Source organism: Amblyraja radiata, chromosome 5 (genome assembly GCF_010909765.2).
Source record: "Amblyraja radiata isolate CabotCenter1 chromosome 5, sAmbRad1.1.pri, whole genome shotgun sequence".
Classification (NCBI taxonomy): domain Eukaryota; kingdom Metazoa; phylum Chordata; class Chondrichthyes; order Rajiformes; family Rajidae; genus Amblyraja; species Amblyraja radiata.
This window is the reverse complement of record NC_045960.1, coordinates 13,884,128-13,898,167: the sequence shown is the minus strand read 5'-3', so window position 1 is coordinate 13,898,167 and position 14,040 is coordinate 13,884,128. Positions and strand designations below refer to the sequence as shown.

Below are 14,040 nucleotides of genomic sequence, written 5' to 3'. Positions count from 1 at the left end.
GATATGGATTACGTGCAGGCAGAGGGGTTTAACTTGGCATCATGTTCAGCTCGGACTGTGTGGCCTGATGGTCTGTTCCTGTGCTGTACTGTTCTATGTGTAGAAAGGAACGGCAGGTGCTGGTATATACCGAAGATAGACAGAAAGTGCTGGAGCAACTGGAGTAACAGGGACAGCACAGCGGTAGAGTTGCTGACTGACAGCGCTTGCAGCGCCAGAGACCCGGGTTCGATCCCGACTACGGGTGCTGTCTGTACGGAGTTTGTACGTTCTCCCCATGAATATCAGTGGGTATTTTTAAGCCAGAGATAGATAGATTCTTGATCAGTACGGGTGTCAGGGGTTATGGGGAGAAGGCAGGAGAATGGGGTTAGGAGGGAGAGATAGATCAGCCATGGTTGAATGGCGAAGTAGACTTGATGGACCGAATGGCCTAATTCTACTCCTAGACCTTATGACCTTGTGGGTTTTCTTCAAGATCTTCGATTTCCTCCCACACTCCAAATACGTACAGGTTTGTAAGTTAATTGGCTGTGTATATATGTAAATTGTCCCTATTATGTGTAGAATAGTGTTAATATGCAGGGATCACTTGTCGGCGCAGACGCGGTGGGCTGAAGGGCCTGTTTACGCGCTGTATCTCTAAACTAAACTAACTCAGTGGGTCAAGCAGCATCTCTGGTGAAAAAGAATGGATATTCCCCAGAGATGCTGCCTGACCCACTGAGTTACTCCAGCACTTTGTGTCTCTCTTCTGTACTCTTCTATGTTCGAAACGTTTCCTCCCAAAATGTTACCTGCGCTTTGCTTGACACATCATATTTCTCAGGAACAAAAACAAAAATCACTGGTTTATTTAAAAAATCCAATGCAAAACTGAGCAGTCATAGGATGCAACATGTTTTGTACGATTAACCTTTTAAAAACATTTCCTTTCAACATGCAGATTTTGTTCTGGCATGCAACCTGTGCAGCACGGTGGGGCAGCAGTAGAGTTGCTGCCTTATAGTGCCAGAGACCCGGGTTCCATCTTGACTACGGGTTCTGTCTTTACGCAGTTTGTACGTTCTCCTTGTGACCGCGTGGGTTTTCTCCAGGTGCTCCGGTTTCCTCCCACATTCCAAAGACGTACAGGTTTGTAGGTTAATAGGTTTCTGTAGATTATCCCTAGAGTGCAGTATAGAACCATCATTGGGGTGATTGTTGGCCAGCGTGTACTCGGTGGTAGCGAAGGGCCTGTCTCCATGCTTTATATCCAAACTAAACTGAATGCATAATCTACAGAGCGAAACAACGCTAGGCTACTTGAGGGCATCTGTGCGATGATTTAACATCATCTAGATCCAAGATGTGGGTGGGGTGTGTGGAGACCCAGTAGCTCCAGTGGTGGTTTGGCATTGTTTCACCTTTGTTTCTGCACAGCTGGGAACCAGCGGTTGAGTAATGCTCTTGGCAATAACCCATTGGCATCCTCTACCACAATCATGTGTCATATGTAACTTGCAGGAGTGGCAAGCCAGCAAGCTTCCAAGGAATAGTCTGAGGAGATTTAGAGTGCAGCTAAGACATACATCTATTACATCTGTCCGACACTGGGTAGAGACCTCGAACCATGCTGGAATATTCACTGGAGTTTAGAAGGTTGAGGGGGGATCTTATAGAAACATATAAAATTATAAAAGGACTGGACAAGCTAGATGCAGGAAAAATGTTCCCAATGTTGGGCGAGTCCAGAACCAGGGGCCACAGTCTTAGAATAAAGGGGAGGTCAAGACTGAGGTGAGAAAAAACTTTTTCACCCAGAGAGTTGTGAAGTTGTGGAATTCCCTGCCATAGAGGGCAGTGGAGGCCAAGTCACTGGATGGATTTCAGAGAGAGTTAGATAGAGCTCTAGGGGCTAGTGGAATCAAGGGATATGGGGAGAAGGCAGGCACGGGTTATTGATAGGGGACGATCAGCCATGATCACAATGAATGGCGGTGCTGGCTCGAAGGGCCGAATGGCCTCCTCCTGCACCTATTTTCTATGTTTCTATGTTTCTATGCTGTCAGACAAACAGTGTAGTCAGGTCTGCAGTGTTCATACGGTTATATGGCCATGGTCAAATGCTCAACATCTGATTTCTACTAGCCAAGGATTTGTTTGCAGTTCCAAGAATTTTTTTAAGAGGGTCGAATAGTTTTTAAAAAATGGACAACATCCCATAACACAGAGATGTTGTCCGTTTCTAGAACCACAAGCAAGTAACACAAACTCTGACGTAAAAAGACACACATTTCTGGAGTGACTCAGCGAGTCAGACAGTGTCTCTGGAGAACATGGATATGTGATGTTTTGGCTCGGGACTTTTCTTCAGACCGATGAAGGGTTTCGACTCGAAATGTCATTTATCCACGTTCTCCAGAGACGCTGCCTGACCCACTGAGTTACTCCAGTACATTGTGGGGTTTTTTTGTAAACCAGCATCTGCAGATCCTTGCTTCTACAACCACTGACATGTCCTTTTGATCTGTCCCGCTCAGAAAGATACCACTCTGTCTTTTAACTGTGCCTGTCCCTGTAAAACATATATCCACGTATTCATTCCTCTGAGCTCTCTTGAACATCTACAGGTGTATGGTAGAGAGCATATTGTCTGGTTACATCACGGCTTAGCAACGCGAACACCCCAGACAAAAGAGAGTGGTGGACAATGCCTGCTCCATCACAGGTAAGTGACCTCCCCACCGTCGAAGGGATCTAGACAAAAGACAATTGACAATGGGTGCAGGAGTAGGCTATTCGGCCCTTCGAGCCTGATCATCCCCAATCAGTACCCCGTTCCTGTCTTCTCCCCATATCCCCTGACTCCGCTATCTTTAAGAGCCCTGTCAAGCTCTCTCTTGAAAGTATCCAGAGAACTGGCCTCCACCGCCCTCTCAGGCAGAGAATTCCACACTCACAACTCTCTGTGTAAAAAAGTGTTTCCTCATCCCCGTTCTAAGTGGCTTACCCCTTATTCTTAAACTGTGGCCCCTGGTTCTGGACTCCCCCAACATCGGGAAGATGTTTCCTGCCTCTAGCATGTCAATAGACAATAGGTGCAGGAGTAGGCCATTCGGCCCTTCGAGCCAACTTCACCATTCAATTTGATCATGGCTGATCATCCCCAATCAGTACCCCGTTCCTGCCTTCTCCCCATATCCCCTGACTCCGCTATTTTTAAGAGCCCTATCTAGCTCTCTCTTGAAAGCATCCAGAGAACCTGCCTCCACCGCCCTCTGAGGCAGAGAATTCCAAACCCTTAATAATCTTATATTGTTCAATAAGATCCTCTCATCCTTCTAAATTCCAGAGTGTACAAGCGCAGCCGCTCCATTCTCTCAGCATATGACAGTCCCGCCATCCCGGGAATTAACCTTGTGAATCTACGCTGCACTCCCTCAATCTACAGGAGATGCTGCCTCAAAAAGGCAGCCAGCATCATCAGAGAGTCACATCACCCTGGCCACACTGCCATTTCACTCCTACCATTGAGAAGAGGGGATAGGAGTCTGAACACTGTGACCACCAGGTTCAAGAATAGCTTCCTTCCAACAACCACCTGACTCTTGGATGCTACTTGACACTAATAAACACAACTATGGACTTCTATGGACCATGAGGAATTTGTACTAAAACATTTTCACTTTTGTTGCATTGTTGTCCTTCAGGGACAAAAATATACTTTCCAGCCTCAAGGAAAAGACTTAATATAAATAGTAGTTGATGATCATTTTCCCGGAAGTGGCGGCGCTGGTGAACGGCTGCGGCTCGCCTGCAGTCCGTTTGTCTTTACTTTTTTGTGTTGTTTTTTATCGTTTTGTCTAGTTAAGTTTTTGGTTTTTAGGTTGTGTTTATGTGGGGGGGGCGGGGGGGGGGGGTTGAAACGGGACTTGCTGTCTCTCCCTTCGGGGGAATGCGACTTTTTTGTCGTGTCCCCCTTCTCTGCCTCCGTCTGCTCTGAGGCCCAATGGCGGAGCTGGCGACCTCGAGACTCCGGAGCATGGAAAATGGGCCCTTCGGCCCACCGAGTCCACGCCGACCATCGATCACCCATTCACCAGTTCTATGTAATCTCACTTTCTACACACTCACTACACATTAGCTATCAATTAACCAACACACCTGCACATCTTTGGGATATGGGAGGAACCCCATACAATGACAGGGAGAACATGCAAACTCCACACAAACAGCGCCCGAGGTCTGGATTGAACCTGGTTCTCTGGCGCTGTGAGGCAGCAGCTCTACCAGCCATACCACTGTGCAGCCCTATTCTACAGGGTGTGTTAATGTGTTCAAGAGTCTGAAAACCATCAGGCTCAAGAGCAGATTCTTCTCAAGAACCATCAAGCACTTGAACACTAATCTCAACTATAAAGCAAGGACTGTCCTTGGTTGAATTAAGGTCAGAGGATTGTTTACACTAGTATGGTGGTTATTCACTTGTTCATTATTATTGTTTGTATACTACCAATGTGCACTTTTTACAGGGCTATTATGCTGCTACAAGTGAGAATGCAGGACCTTCACTGAAAACATAGGACCCTGGTAGAGTGTTGTAGAGCATAGGGATCTAAGAGTGAAGGTCGCCCGAAAGCAGCATCGCAGGTAGGTAGGATGGTGAGAAGCCACATTGGCCCTCCCTCATCAGTCCTGGTGTTGGATTAGAAATTGGGATGTCATGTTACAGTTGTGCAAGATATTAGTGAGGTCGCACTTGTGAGGTCGTATTTTCTTCAGTTTGGTCAACCCGCTATAGGAAGGGCGTTATTTAAACTGAAAAGAGTGCAGAGTAGATTCACGAGGATGTGGCAGGGTCTTAAGGGCCTGAGTTATAGGGAGAGGTTGGGCAGGCTAGGACTTTATATCTTGGAGTGCAGGAGGCTGAGTCTTTTACCCAGAGCAGGGGAATCAAGAACTAGAGGACAGACATTTAAGGGCCTGTCCCACTTGGTGATTTTTTCTGCGACTGCCGGCGTCATATCGGCAAAAGGTTTTGAACATTTCAAAATCCAACGGCGACAAAAAAAATGTTGCGACACTTGAAAAAACACCGCACGTCACCGCCGCATCACAGCGCAGCATTTTCGGTGACCTGATACGTCAGTCAATGATGTCAGTCAAATACGTCAGTCAGTCACCGAAAAAATCGCCAAGTGGGACAGGCCCTTTAAGGTGAGAGGAGAAAGATTTAATAGGAACCTGAGCAGCAACTCTTTCACACAGAGGTTGGTAGGTATATGGAACGGGCTGCCACAGGAGGTAGTTGAGGCAGTTACTATAACAACAATTAAAAGAATTTCATGTACCAACATTTAAATGAAACACATGTACCAACCCTACCAACATGTGGACATCCCTGGGACACGTCTAGAATAAAGAATCGTAGAGCACAAGAACAGGTCCTTCAGCACACAATATCCATGTCGAACATCATGCAAAGTTAAACTAACTTTTCTGTCTTCGTGTGACCCATATCCCTCCATTCCCTGCATAGGCATGTGCCTATCCAATAGCCTCTTAAAAGCTATTGTATCTGCCTCCACCACCAGTGAGTAAGTTTCATTCACACACCACCCTCAGTGTGAAAAAAAATGCTTTTAACAGATTAAAATGAAAGCATTTGTCAGCAAATCTTAGGTCATAAGTAGACTTAGGCCATTCGGCCCGTCAAGTCTACTCCGCCATTCAATCATGGCTGATCTATCTCTCCCTCCTAACAACATTCTCCTGCCTTCTCGCCGTAACCCCTGGCGCCCGTACCAATCAAGAATCTTCCCTTTGTTCAAACAATAGATGAAAAGAGTGACTCGTTTGTGAGATTGGGGTGACCCCGTGTCTCTGCAAAGTATCACGGCATCTTGTTGACACACACACTGGTAAATCAAAGACGGTCATGGTAAACTGGGCCACACATCTCCATTAAACTTTACCTTTCCACCTTTACACATCCCCAGCAGAATGGTGGACAAACTGTCTGATCTGGGTGTTAATGCAAACACATGTGGATGGATTAAGGACTTTTTAACAGACCGCCCACAGACTGTCAGGATGGGGTCCAATTACTCCCCAGTCCTGACGCTTAGCACAGGAGCGCCACAAGGTTGTGTGCTGAGTCCCATCTTGTATACAATATACACTTACGACTGTATACCAACACACAGTACAAACAGGATCATCAAGTTTGCGGACGACACGACTGTGGTGGGACTGATAAACAACGATGACGAGTCTGCCTACAGGGATGAAGTCCAAAAACTGACCGTCTGGTGTACCAAAAACAACCTGGTACTAAACCCATCAAAGACAAAAGAACTTGTCGTTGACTTCAGGAGGAAGAGGAGAGAGGAACCTGCTCCCTTATACATTAAAGGAGACATGGTGGAGAGAGTCAACGACTTTAGGTTCCTGGGAATAAACATCTCCCAGGACCTCAAATGGCAAATGAACACCGTCACTCTCTTGAAGAAGTCTCATCAGCGGCTGTATTTCCTGAGGTCTCTACGGAGAGCTAACGTCTTACAGCCGCTGCTGCTGTCCTTCTATCGATGCGCCGTGGAAAGTATCCTCACCTATGGAATCCTGGTGTGGTTTGCTAGCTGTACTGTGGCTGAGAGGAGGGCGCTGCAGGGAATTATAAAAACTGCGCAGCGCATTACAAACGCTAACCTGCCCTCCTTGGATGACATATACAAGGCCCGATGCTTGCGCAGGGCCATAAATATCAAGAAGGACACATCCCACCCTGCCAACCACCTTTTTACTCTGCTACCCTCGGGGAGGCGACTCAGGTCTCTGCAGGCTCGCACCGGTAGACTAAAAAATAGTTTCTACCCATGTGCGATAAAAGAGCTTAACTTCAACAGTGAACACTGGGAAGCAAGAAGTAACTTCGAGGAATACCGCTAAATTCTTTTAAACTTTTTTAAAAATGTATCTATTATTTTACTATTAACTGTACATAGTTGTTGTGTTGTATTTCTTTTAACGGAGGAGAAGCAAATGGAATTTCGTTGCTCAGTTTTGTGCAATGACAATAAACATATTCTATTCTATTCTATTCTACAGCTATGGTCCTCTAGTCATTGACATTTCCATCCTGGAAGAAAGGCTCTGACTGTCTACCATATCTATGCCTCTCACATTTTTAGATACTTCTATCAAGTCTCCCCTCCACCTCTGATGCTCCAGAGTAAACAATCCAAGTTTATCCAACTGCTCAGAGCCACATAGCACAGAAACAAGCCCTTCGGCCCAAAGTGCCCATGGCAACCAAGATGCCCTATCGATGCTAGTGCCACCTGCCTTTGTTTGGCTAATATCCCTTTAAACCTTTGTTCTCCATGTTGCTGTTCAAATGTCTTATTAAATCTTGTCATCGTAAACATCACTTTCCGTGAAGCTAATTAATACCCTCTATTTCAGGCAGCATTCTGGACACCCTCTCCAAAGCCTCCACATCCTTTCTGCAAAGGGGTGACTAGAAATGCATGCAAAACTTCAAATGCAGCCTAATCAATGTCTTATGCCACAGAAGGCTGTTGAGGCCGTCAGTGGATGTTTTTAAGGCAGAGATAGATAGATTTTTGATTAGTACAGGTGCCAGTTATGGGGAGAAGGCAGGTGGATGGGGTTAGGAGGTAGAGATGGATTAGCCATGATTGAATGGTGGTTTACTTGATGGGCTGAATGGCCTAATTCTACTCCTATCACTTCTGATCTTATGACCTTATGAAGCTACAACATGGAGGACAGGAAGATGTGCTCTCCAGCCCAACTAAGTGAAGGAAGGGGGGTAGATTTTGAGACATGGGCCTGTGCCGGCATGATCGAGCCTAATACTCCGCATAGCCCTGGTAGATTCAAGTAATAAATTCAACAATTGTGCACAAGCAGGCAGAGGAGGTCTACACCTGAAAAACAAACACCCGGAAGAGAGTAGATCGACATTACAAATTACTATTTAACCAGAATAAACATGCTAATGCAAGTTGGCAGGTTCAACGCCAGTTTACCACGACTGTCTTTTGATTTACCATTGTGTATCAATCAGTTGCCGTGATACTATCTCACGAGAGAGTCACTCATTGCATCTACTGTTTGAACAAAGGGAAAAAACTAAGATTTGCTGACGAATGCTTTCAGTTTTAATCAGTTAAAAGCGGTTTTATTTTCATTGTAACCTGACAAATGTGCTTCACGCAGATTTCCTTCTTGCGTCACAAAAGGTGTACGTGATGACTTCGGCCTATCCGTTCCTGCCCACATCAGTGGTCACATATTCCTTCTTGATTTAGAGTCACACAGGTTATGGGGAGGAGGCAGGAAAATGGGATTAGGAGGCAGGGATCAGCCATGATTGAATGGCCGAGCAGATTTGAAGCGTCGAATGGCCTAATTCTACTCCCATAACCTGTGAACACAGTGTCGAAGCAGGCCCTTTGGCCCAACTTGCCCATACCTACCTACATATCACATCCACACTTCTCCCACTTGCCTGCGTTTAGCCCATATCCCTCTAAACCTGTCCTATCCATGTACCTGTCTAATTCTTAAAAGTTGTGATAATCTCTGCCTCTGCTATCTCCTCCGGCATACAACCACCAACCAGCCTTTGTGTGAAAAAGTTACCTCTCAGATTCCTATAAAATCTTTCACCCTTCACCTTAAACCTATGCCCTCTGGTTCTCGATTCTCCCACTCTGGGCAAGAGACCAGAGTCTCAAACAATAGTAAATCAAAGACAGTCGTAGTAAACTGGGCCACACTCCTTTACACATTGCCTTTTTCGCCGAATAGCAATGGCCTCTAGTCTTTGACATTTGCACCCTGGAAGAATAGTTCCAATTGTCTTCCCTATCTATGCCTCATAATTTTATAGGCTTCTATCAAGTCTCCCCTCCAACTTTGAGGCTCCAGAGAAAACAATCCAAGCTTTCCCCACCACTCAGTCATGCAGCATGGAAACAGACCGATTTGTTGCAGTTCTCGTTGCAATGGTGATTCCAAAAGAAAACAACCTCCTCCCTCATCGACTCCATCTTACGTTCAAAGCTGCCTCGGGAAAGCCGCCAATGTAATCAAAGACCTTTCCCACCCTGTCCATTCCTCCTCCTCCCCTCTCCCATGGGGCAAGCCGATACAAAAGCTTGAAAGCTCACACCATCAGATTGACAAACAGCTGTCCTCCCCGCCGTTATCTGACGACTGAACGGTCCTCCAATAAGTTAAGGTTGTATTCCCAATCTTCCAAGCTACCTCTCTGCGGACTTTGCATTTTAATGTATCTGCACTTCATCTAACTGCAGGTAGACACAAAATGCTGGAGTAACTCAGCGGGACAGGCAGCATCTCTGGAAAGAAGGAATGGGTGACGTTTCGGGTTGAGAACCTTCTTGAAGAAGGGTTCTGAAGAAAGAATCTCTCGTTTCCCTTTCCCCTGACTCTGAAAAAGGGTCTCGACCCGAAACATCACCCATTCCTTCTTTCCAGAGATGCTGCCTGTCCCGCTGAGTTACTCCAGCGTGAGTTACTTCAGTCTGAAGAAGGGTCTCAACCCGAAACGTTGCTATTCCCTATCTCCATAGGTGATGCCTCACCTGCTGAGTTTCTCCAGCATTTTTGTCTACCTTCGATTTTTCCAGCATCTGCAGTTCTTTATTAAACAATGCTCCAGCATATTGTTTCTACCTTCAGTTTAAACCAGCATCTGCAGTTCTTTCCTCCACTTTATGCAACTGCAACACTTTACTGCTGTAACTCTATATTCTAATCTACACACTGGTATATTTATCTTTGCACTACCTGTTGTACTTGCGTATGGCTTGATTGTAATGTATAGTATGATAGAAGTATATAAAACTAGGAGGGGCATAGATGGGATAGACACTCAGAACCTTTTCCCAGGGGGGGAACACTAGACGGCATATAAGGTGAGAGAAGGAAATTGTAATTGAGATGTGAGAAGCAAGTTATATTGTACACAGAGAATGGTGGGTGCCTGGAACACATTGCCAGGGGTGGTGGTGGAGGCCGTTTAAGAGTCTTTTGGATAGGCACATGGGTAGGCAGGAAATGGAGGGATATGGTCCTGACATGATCCAAGTTCTCCAGATATGCTGCCCGACTCGCTGAGTTGCTCCACCACTTTGTGTCTTTTCTTTTATAAGAATATAATGGTCGGTTTTGATGAATACGGCACGGTGGCGCAGCGGTAGAGTTGCTGCCTTACAGCGCTGGAGACCCGGGTTCGATCCCGACTACGGGTGCTGTCTGCGTGGAGTTTGTACGTTCTCACCGTGACCACGTGAGTTTTCTACGAGACCTTCGGTTTCCACCCACTCTCCAACGACGCGCAGGTTTGTAGGTTAATTGGCTTGGTATCAATGTAAATTAGAAAAGGACTGGACAAGCTGGATGGAGGAAAAATGTTCCCAATGTTGGGGGAGACTAAGGGGCCGCAGTCTAAGAATAGGGAATGGCTAACACGTGGAATGAATGCAGGAACTACAACAGTTGTACCTTCCATTTTTAGCGCACACGCACAAAAGCACAAACAATGGCACCATGGCCAAAGAAATGGTTAAGGGTAATTTAGATCTAAAGAGGATTTGCGAAAAATAAAGCAAGCCTGTGCATTTGGGGACAGTGTAAATTTCAACAAAAGAGATTGATGAGGAGAGCAGAAACAGGGAATGAGAATAAATCTGCAGGCTACATAAAAATGGACCATAAAAGCTTCAGCAAAGCACCACAAGTAAAAAAGATTCACAAAGACAAATGTTGGTCCCTGACAGGCGAAAAGAGGAAAATTTGTAACGGGCAACAAAGAAATGACAGGTCGCTTAAACAAATACTGTCTTCAGAGAAATGAACCAAAAATAACTTCCAAGAAATGCCAGCGGACCGAGAACAAAATGAAAAGGAGGAATTAAAAGGAAATAGTGTAAGTAAACACAAAGTGCTGGAGAAATTAATGGGACTGAAAGCCAATATATCCCCAGAGCCTGTTAATCTACTTTGCAGAGTACTTAGAGAGACAGTCGGGGAAATAATCAATGCATTCCTTGTTATGTTACAATATTCTACAGATTATTCTATATTCTGGGGCAGTGTGGTGGCGCAGGGTCGGGTTGCTGTCTTACAGCGCTAGTGCCTCGGGTTCGATCCTGACTACGAGTGCTGGTCTGCATGGAGTTTGTGCGTTCTCCTCATGACCTGCACGGGTTTTCTCCGAGATTTTCAGTTTCCTCCCACACTCCAAAGACGTACAGGTGTGTAGGTTACTACTCACTACTGTAAGTACATGTGTAGGAAAGAACTGCAGATGCTGGTTTAAATCGGTGGTGGACACAAAATGCTGGAGTAACTCAGCGGGACAGGCAGCATCTCTGGAGAGAAGGAATGGATGACATTTCTGGTCGAGACCCTTCGTCATAGAGAGTGTGGTGAAGTTGGCTTCTGGCACGCATTCCTTCATCCGTCAGGGAACTTCGTATACAAGTTGGGACGTTATGTTTCACTTGTACAAGGCATTAGTGAGGCTGCACTTGGAATATGGTGTTCAGTTTTGATTACCTTGCGAGAGGATGTCATTAAGCTGGATGGTGCAGAGAGGATTAACAAGGAAGTTGCCAGTTCTCGAAGGTCTGAGCTATAGGGAGCGGTTGGGCAGGCGAGGACTTTAATCCTTGGAGCGGAGGAGACTGAGGTTTGATCTTATACAGGTGGATAAGATCATGAGGGGGGTAGATAGGGTGAATGCAGGGTCTTTTACCCAGAGTAGGGGAATCAAGAACCAGGGGACATAGGTTTAAAGTGAGGGGGAAAAAACTTTAATAGGAACCCGAGGACAACTTTTTCACACAGAGGGTAGTGGGTTTATGGAACGAGGAAGTAGATGAGGCATGTTCAATGGCAACATTTAAAAGGCATCTGGACAGGTACATGGATAAAAAAGGTTTAGAGGGATTTGAGCCAAATTGTTCCTCTTGGTCGCCATGGATAGGCTAGGCCCAAGATATAGGAAGGAACTGCAGATGCCGGTTTAAACCAAATATTGACACAAAATTATGATGTAACTCAGCGGGACAGGCAGCATCTCTGGAGAGAAGGAATGGGTGACGTTTCGGGTCTGGAAGAAGGATCTCAACCCAAAACGTTACCCATTCCTTCTCTCCAGAGATGCCTCCTGTCCCGCTAAGTTACTCCGGCATTTTGTGTCTATCTTTGGTTCGGCTTAAGGACCTGTTCCCATGCCGTATGATTCGAAGACTATTGAATGGCTCTGCAGATTGGACTTAAAGGACAGAATGACCCAACTCTTGTTCTTCACGGCTCCTAAGGCTTGTGGCACCATGTTCATCTCAGAACAAGATGGCACAGGTATTTCAGAATCCTTTAATCCATCCATCCCAAATTATGATGCGTATGTTTGAGCACTTTACTCCAGGACCGGAGGCACTGCAGACATTTTGGTTGTCGGGGAAGTTTAGTTTAGTTTAGAGATACAGCACGGAAACAGGCCCTTCGGACCACCGAGCCCGCACCAACCAGCGATCCCTGCATATTAACACTATCCTACACACACTAGGGACAATTTTTACATTTACCAAACCAATTAACCCACAAACCTGTACGTCTTTGGAGTGTGGGAGGAGAAGATCTCGGAGAAAACCTACGCGGTCACGGGGAGAACGTACAAACTCCGTACAGTGCAACACTCATAGTCGGGATCTAACCCAATTCTCCGGCGCTGTGAGGCAGCAACTCTACCACTGCGCCACCGTACTGCCACACGCAACTAATTACATGTTGCGGTTCCCACAGACGATGCAGACCTGTATGGCAGCTTCTCATAGGCACTGCTTCCAGTCATCTGCATGCAATATTAGAATGAAATCGTCCTAGCCACAGATATGCCAATAAAACCCGATGGGGATATGGACGACCTCAGTCACCGGGATCTGAAGTCAGACAAGATCCTTTTGGATAAAAATAACTTGCGAAATGCAACAGGTCATGACTTCAATGGCCATTTAAACCGAAGTACCTGCTATGGGTCACATAACTAGGCAGGGACAATATTAATGAAACACAAGAGGACTAGAAAACACACGTACACCTGGTTTGTTTTGAAGTCAAAAGGCAACTTTTGGAAACCCTTTAAGCTTAAATACCCATTATCTTGAACCCTGATAATATTGTTTGCTCAAGTAACTATAGCCACAGACTTTGCAAACGTACACCAATCATCCTCTTCAGACAGTTAAGAATGAAATGTGTCTTATGCCGATAGAAAGGAAGCAGAAAATCACCTTCTGTACCGCAGGTTGGCTTGGTACAGTTTTATGAATTGTACATTGTGTTCCACGAGTCTTTGTTATATCAGCACATCGAATTAGAGCAAAGTCCTTTGTTTGTTCAGTTGTGCCGGGAAAGTAATGCCAGCAACATGCCTGGCCAGGTGGTGCCATACCTCCTTGTCGGCATGACCCTGACATGGTGATATAGTGTCAAATGATCAATTGAAAGATACGTGCCCCATATCTGAGGAAGGCTGCGCTGGCTCTGGAGAGGGTCCAGAGGAGGTTTACAAGAATGATTCCAGGAATGAGTGGGTTAGCATATGATGAACGTTTGACAGCACTGGGCCTGTACTCGCTGGAGTTTAGAAGGTTGAGGAGGGACCTGGGGTGGGAGATTGAAACCTTCCCTGTTTCGACGAATGCAATCAACCTGGTGTGCACAATCAAATTAGATCAAATAGAACAAGTTGTCCTACAACTTTATGCTGTGCACGCCATACACAAGAAGAGAAGAAGAGGGGACCTCATTGAAATTTACAGAATAATGAAAGGCACACATAGAGTGGATGTGGAAAGGACGTTTCTGCTGGTGGGAGAGTCTAGGACCAGAGGTCATAGCCTCAGAATTAAAGGGAGCTCTTCTTGAACGGAGGTGAGGAGGAACTTCTTTAGTCAGAGGGTGGTTAATCTGTGGAACTCATTGCCACAG

At 45.8% G+C, this 14,040-nt stretch overlaps 1 protein-coding gene across 2 annotated transcripts in view; it reads right to left on the bottom strand.

The window, feature by feature from the left end:
* mrps18a (mitochondrial ribosomal protein S18A) overlaps positions 1-14,040 on the bottom strand; it is a 97,264-nt gene that overhangs the window by 53,931 nt on the left and 29,293 nt on the right. The window lies entirely within an intron of this gene.